General features: G+C 35.5%; 1 long non-coding RNA gene across 2 annotated transcripts; it reads right to left on the bottom strand.

Moving 5' to 3' along the window:
• Positions 1 to 2,273: 2,273 nt before the first annotated feature.
• On the bottom strand, positions 2,274 to 6,223 carry LOC112796928 (uncharacterized). Of its 2 annotated transcripts, none has more exons than XR_003199484.3 (4): positions 5,741 to 6,223; positions 5,550 to 5,652; positions 5,254 to 5,454; positions 2,274 to 2,481 (listed from the first exon to the last, which is right to left on the bottom strand). It is a non-coding gene; the product is annotated as an uncharacterized lncRNA (long non-coding RNA). The 2 variants fall into 2 exon arrangements; XR_003199483.3 differs by having other exon boundaries at positions 5,254 to 5,429; positions 5,741 to 6,220.
• Between the last annotated feature and the right edge of the window lie 606 nt (positions 6,224 to 6,829).

Here is a 6,829-nt window from a genome sequence, read left to right as displayed (position 1 = left end):
CATGGTTAGGGACAGCTTGATTTAGCCGCTTAGGCCTGGATTTTATTTCCTTGGGCCCTCCTATCCATTGATGCTCAAAGCCTTGGATCCTTTTTACCCTTACCTTTTGGTTTTAAGGGCTATTGGCTTTTTCTGCTTGCTTTTTCTTTTTTCTTTCTATTTTTTTTCGCCATTTTTTTTGTAAGCTTTTGCTTTTTCACTGCTTTTTCTTGCTTCAAGAATCAATTTCATGATTTTTCAGATCATCAATAACATTTCTCTTTGTTCATCATTCTTTCAAGAGCCAACAATTTTAACACTCATAAACAACAATATCAAAAGACATATGCACTGTTCAATCATTCATTCAGAAAACAAAAAGTATTGTCACCACATCAATATAATTAAATTAAATTCAAGGATAAATTCGAAATTCATGTACTTCTTGTTCTTTTGAATTAAAACATTTTTCATTTAAGAGAGGTGAAGGATTAATGGAATTTATTCATAGCTTCAAGACATAGTTACTACATACTAATGATCATGAAATGAAGACACAAAATATAAATAAACACAACATTAAAAACCGAAAACAGAAATAATAAAGAACAAGGAATGAATCCACCTTTAGTGGCATCTTCTTCTTGAAGGACCAATGATGTCCTTAAGCTCTTCTATGTCCCTTCCTTGCCTTTGTTGCTCCTCCCTCATTGCTCTTTGGTCTTCTCTTATTTCATGGAGAATGATGGAGTGCTCATGATGTTCCACCCTTAATTGTTCCACATTGTGGCTCAAATCTTCTAAGGAGGTGTTGAGTTGCTCCCAATAGTTGTTGGGAGGAAAGTGCATCCCTTGAGGCATCTCAGGGATTTCTTGATGATGAGCTTCCTCATGCATCTCTTGAGAACCGTGAGGGATCTCTCTTGTCCATACTCGAACAATCCCCGGCAACGGCGCCAAAAACTTGGTGGACGAAATTGTGATCAACAATTTTAGCTCTTTGGTATGTGCACAAAAACATTAACTCAGCACTTTCTTTTCACAACTCCGTTCAACTAACCAGCAAGTGTACTGGGCCGTCCAAGTAATAAACCTTACACGAGTAAGGGTCGATCCCACAGAGATTGTTGGTATGAAGCAAGCTATGGTCACCTTGTAAATCTCAGCTAGGCAGATTAAAATTGGTTTATGGATTTTCGAATAGTTAATAATAAATAGAAAATAAAAAGGGATAGAAATACTTATGTAAATCAATAGTGGAAATTTCAGATAGGCGTATGGAGGTGCTGTGCTCCTCTTGAAACTCTACTTCACTACTCACTCTTTCTTCAATCCTTCTTACTCCTTTCCATGGCAAGCTGTATGTAGGGCATCACCATCATCAATGGCTACTTTTAATCCTCTCGGGAAAATGGTCCTATGCACTGTCACTGCACGGCTAATCGTCTGGAGGCATCACCCTTGGTTGATGGTTACATCCCATCCTCTCAGTGAAAATGGTCCAAATGCTCTGTCACAGCACGGCTAATCATCTGTCGGTTCTCAATCAGGTTGGAGTAGAATCCATTGATTCTTTTGCGTTTGTCACTAACGCCCAGCCTTCAGGAGTTTGAAGCTCGTCACAGTCATTCAATACCAGAATCCTACTCGGAATACCACAGACAAGGTTAGACCTTCCGGATTCCCTGGATCCTACTCGGAATACCACAGACAAGGTTAGACCTTCCGGATCCCCATGAATGCCGCCATCTATCTAGCTTATACCACAAAGATTCTGTTGGGGAATCTAAGAGATATGCGCCCGGCCTAAGGTAGAACGGAAGTGGTTGTCAATCACGCGCGTTCATAGGTGAGAATGATGATTAGTGTCACGGATCATCACATTCATCAATTGTTGTGCAACGTATATCTTGGAATAAGAATAAGAGAGAATTGAATGAAAAGTAATAGTAATTGTATTGAAACTTGAGGTACAGCAGAGCTCCACACCCTTAATCTATGGTGTGCAGAAACTCCACTGTTGAAAATACATAAGTGAAAGGTTCAGGCATGGCCGAATGGCCAGCCCCCCAAAACGTGCTCAATGGCCTCCTGTAACGTCCCTTCCAGCAAAATACCTTGCTTAAGTCAGGGTATTTCTACTAGAAAGAACATTACGTAACCTTCTCTAGTATTAACTACTTAATTATCGAGCCTTTGTATCGAGTTCGCGTCTTAGTTTTAAGAAAATTCCAAAAAATTTGTTTTTTTTTTTTTTTTTTTTTGAAATTCAAGACATGTATCAAAGATAAGCATTGCAAATAATAATAACAATCATATAAGTATTATTAATAGTAACTCTTATACATAAGAAGTCATATAAATCCAACTACAACACCTACTCCTCTGTTAAAATAAAACCTCAAAGGACAAGAGCGAGGGGACTCTATGAAAGCAATTAAAATCATAAAGAAAACCTACTAATCGCTCGCAGCTTCAAATTGCGTCTTCAAACCTGTGTCACTGAAAGGGTGGAAAATTTGGGGGTGAGAACCAAACCACATGTTCTCAGTAGAGGTCGAGAATGCCGTGAAAGTAAAGAATAAAGCGCAAATAGTTAATTTCATTCAGAGACATCTAAAATAAAATTAACCTTCTTTAAAAGTATTAATTAATTATTCAAAATGCCAGACCCATATTTTCTTTATAAAACTCTTAAAAGTTTCCTAGACTATATGAATGACTAATTTGTTCCAAGCATAGGTTCATTAAGTCTATGCTGAACCAGCTTAATCTTTCATACTTTACTAAACCTTAAACACAAACCAATCACGGCCTCAGGCCTAAGCAATTCAATCAACAACCAATTCACCACAATCCAGTCAATCAGTTACAACCACAAGTAATGAGGTTCAAACACAATCAAGAGCAATTACATCAAGTATAGCAATTAGCAGTTAAACAGAATTATTCACTTAGGCAAACCAATTACAATATACACACCCAAACAATGTCACATAGATGCATATGATGAATGTCTAGTCCTAGTGCAGGCCATGAGCTCATGTGTCGGTTAGCACCTGCATTCCCGACATTTATCCGGTCACGAGTCCACGATTTCCCGGATACGATTTTCCGTTCAAATAAATGCGCATATAATTATTAGCAGCTCTATTGAGACAGCCTCTGCTTTCTACTCGCAGGAAATATACTCTTGGGAACGGAAAATTACTCTTGGGTTGCCTCAGGGCAACAGATAAATAAATAATATCTCTTGGGTTGCATTAAGCAACAAATATATATAATATCTCTTGGGTTGCATTAAGCAACAAATATATATATAATAGCTCTTGGGTTGCCTCAAGCAACAAACAACAAACAGACATCTCTTGGGTTGCTTCAAGCAACAAACAAACATCTCTTGGGTTGCTTCAAGCAACAGATAATCATACAATAAGTACTTTACTCTTTTCTCTTTCTTTCATAATTGCAAACACGCAAGCGGGACAAGACCCACGCCCTTGCCAACAATCTCATATGCCAAATAATCTTTTCTTAAAAGACTCATTGAAGTTATTATCATTAAATAAACCTTAAATATTGATTCTGATTAAGTCCTTATACTTTTATAAAAATTCGAACATAATCTCCTTTAAAAATAGGACTTAGCCACCCTTACGGGTCCCAACCAAACAATCCACCAAACTCTTTTCAACCTTTCCAATATCAATTCAATTCAGAAACAAGCAAATTCCAACATTGAAACAGCCATATATCACTAAGGTTCATCTTTAATTTTATGAATTCATAACTCTCACTCAAGCATTCCCAACACCCTATCTTCTTTTCTGTTTTTAATATAGCAAATGAACTCGGAATTGCGCAAACTTTATGTCTAGGCGTTCGTCTTAAAATAAGCTTTCTAACAAACCAAAGATCATAATTTTCTGGTTTCTCTAGCCTTAGGAATAAAGGAAAAACCGAGACTGCTCTGCAGTGTGTAAAACCAGAAAAACAGCAGCAGCATGTAACATTCAAAATTCAATATAAAATCCAAGTTAAATCCAATGACTTTGAAAATTAATACAGTTCAACTTCACTTATCCAAGTTTCTTTTCCAATTGGTTTCAGGTCAATATCATGTTTAATGAAGAAGTTATATAACCTAGAAGTTGACTAATTTTCTGCAGAATTCTGCTTTAAAAGTTAATGAACTTATCTTCTTCCAAGTCCCATAACTTACTCATTAAAACATGGATAGCCCTGAAATTTAAGTCATATATGCAAAACATACTTAATTTTCACATCCAATTGGTTGCATCTCAATACCATTCCAGATTTAAAAATTATAAAACCTCAAAGTTACTGACTTCAAAAACAAAGCCTGACTTTTACTGCATAAAACATCTTTCTTTGAAAATCCAAAACTTTAAAACCACAACTCTAACAATTCTAAATTTTTATGAAATTAAAGTATTAGGACCAAAGTTTCAATTAAAATTGGTTCCATTTCAAAATTCAAAATGCAGAATTTCCATTAAAGGAATCAAGTTGCTGCTGTGTTAAATGCTCAGCAGAAAAAAAAACCAGATTTGACATCCATGATTCAAAAATTCACCATAAATCATAAACTTAGTGAAAAAGTCCCAAATTCAGCAGCCCAGTTCCCTACATTCCCAAGCTCAATCCGGACTTGGTCCCACGCAATTCCGATATTCGCAGAAATAGTTATAGTTTTTTCAAAGTTTCCGGCTTCCTTTAAAAATAATGCAGAAAATCAAGTTTTACATTTTAACTTTGAAAAGTCATAACTAGTTCTATAATTAATTCAAACTTCTCAAAATTGAGTCTCGGCAACAACTTTTATCATACTTTACTCAGCCTTTACTCTTATACCATTTCGATTATCGTTGAATAACTTATTCACTTCCAAAGTCACTTTTTAAATTTCGAAAATCAGATTTTCAGCAATCTATTTAGTATTCAAAATCCAACCCTTCAAAACCCCTCAAAACCAATTCCAAACCAACCCCCAACCAAGTTCATTAACATTACAATATACCAAATAACAACTCAATGGCAACAAATCCAACATAACCCATTAAAATTCAGGAATTCTCAACAATTAGTCATCACACAATTCCCAATCCACATAATCAACAATTCCAAATCACAATCTCAGCCACAATTCAATATTCACATAATCAATCAATTATCACAGCTATTAAATCTATTTGCAGTTATTCAATAAACCTTGTAGGCATTCTTAAATTGAAATCGTTTTAAACCCCCTACCTCGATGTCGCAATCGCATACTTTAACGTAACAACTCTCTTCTCTTTTAGTTTCAAGGCAGCAGCGGTAACTCTCACGCAACCGGAACAGCAACAGTATTAGCCTTCGCAGCACTGACCATGGTTGCAGTAAGATAGAGGATTCAAATTGGATAGGAATCCAAAGCAATTTCAGCTCTAAGAATTCAAGACAAAGCAAGAACTAAAATAGAATTAAAGCCAGAACATGGCAACCACGGCAGTGACAAAACAAAACGTGTAAATGGATCAACTCTAAGGAGAAGATAAGACCAGTACCCAGATAGCAAAATCAGAATCAGTAACAGCTTCAACCGTCCCATGGCAGCACCAGCTTCAATACTCGACCTAATTGTAACAGGAAATAGGTGCCAGAAAGGGGCTGAGCAACAAAGATATAGGCAACCATGATTAAAACAAGCACATGGAAGAGAAACAAAGTATAATCAGAGTAAGGGTGAGAGTGTTACGGTTTCAAAAATAGGAAAATTGAAATCAGAACAAGGAGGAAGACACTGGCTGAATTAAGAGTTGGTGGCGGCAGCTTGCTTTCTCTGATTACAAGCTCCATCCACGGCAGCTCCAAAAATCAAAAGGACAGAGATTAGAAGCAGGAAACGCCGTTCTTGTAGCAGCTCCAAATCAACAACAACCGTATTACCCTCCCCGTCAGTCTCACTTCTCCGTTATTCTTCCTCTTCTCCTCTGCCCCAACCAACGTTGACAGTGGTGAGGGGAGCTTCAGCGGCAGCTAGAAGTGCGACAGCCTCCCTCCGTCTTCCATTCGACAGCAACAGCAGCCACGGTGGCAGAGACACCCACCGGCGCTACTCCCCCCTTCCCCTCTTCCCTCTGCATCTCGTGCTCTCTTACCCCCCTTCCCCTGTTTCTTTTCTTTCCCATTCTGTTTGTGCGTGTGTTCTGTGAATTTAGGGTAAAATTAGGTTTTTAATTAGGAATTTAGTGAAATTAGGATTTTATAAAGAAATAAGGATAGATATGAATAGATACTTTGATAAAATTGAAGAGTAGAGTAATTTTAAAATCGAATATGCTCTCTTAAAAATATATAAGAATATTATTTATCAATATATTGCTAAGTTCAATTAATTATTTTTAGTTTAAATTATAAAATAAGTATATTAATCACATATTTATAAAATATAGTTTAAACTCAATACCAATTATTCAAATTAAGTGATATAACCTTTTATTATTTTTCTATCACCGAAACTTTAATTTCTATTTACAAAATATCTAATTATAATAAAATTACTTAAACTTTAAGTATTTATAAAAATCAACTTAATCATTTCTAATAAATTAATCTCTAAAAGCTCTCTAAAAGCTCAAACTGATAGAATAGACCATAATTCATTCATAATAAAAATTTCTTAAATTTAATTATATAACACTTTCATTACTGAATTCTAATTTGAAATTATATAAACCAATTATAAATACTTACACAAAATATTAATTAACTTAACTCCAAATATTAATAAAACTAATTTAATTATTCTTAATTGACTAATTTATAAAATAAAATATCAAATTAA

Source organism: Arachis hypogaea, chromosome 4 (genome assembly GCF_003086295.3).
Source record: "Arachis hypogaea cultivar Tifrunner chromosome 4, arahy.Tifrunner.gnm2.J5K5, whole genome shotgun sequence".
Lineage (NCBI taxonomy): Eukaryota > Viridiplantae > Streptophyta > Magnoliopsida > Fabales > Fabaceae > Arachis > Arachis hypogaea.
The sequence above is the reverse complement of the archived record's forward strand: the minus strand, read 5'-3'. Positions and strand labels throughout refer to the sequence as shown.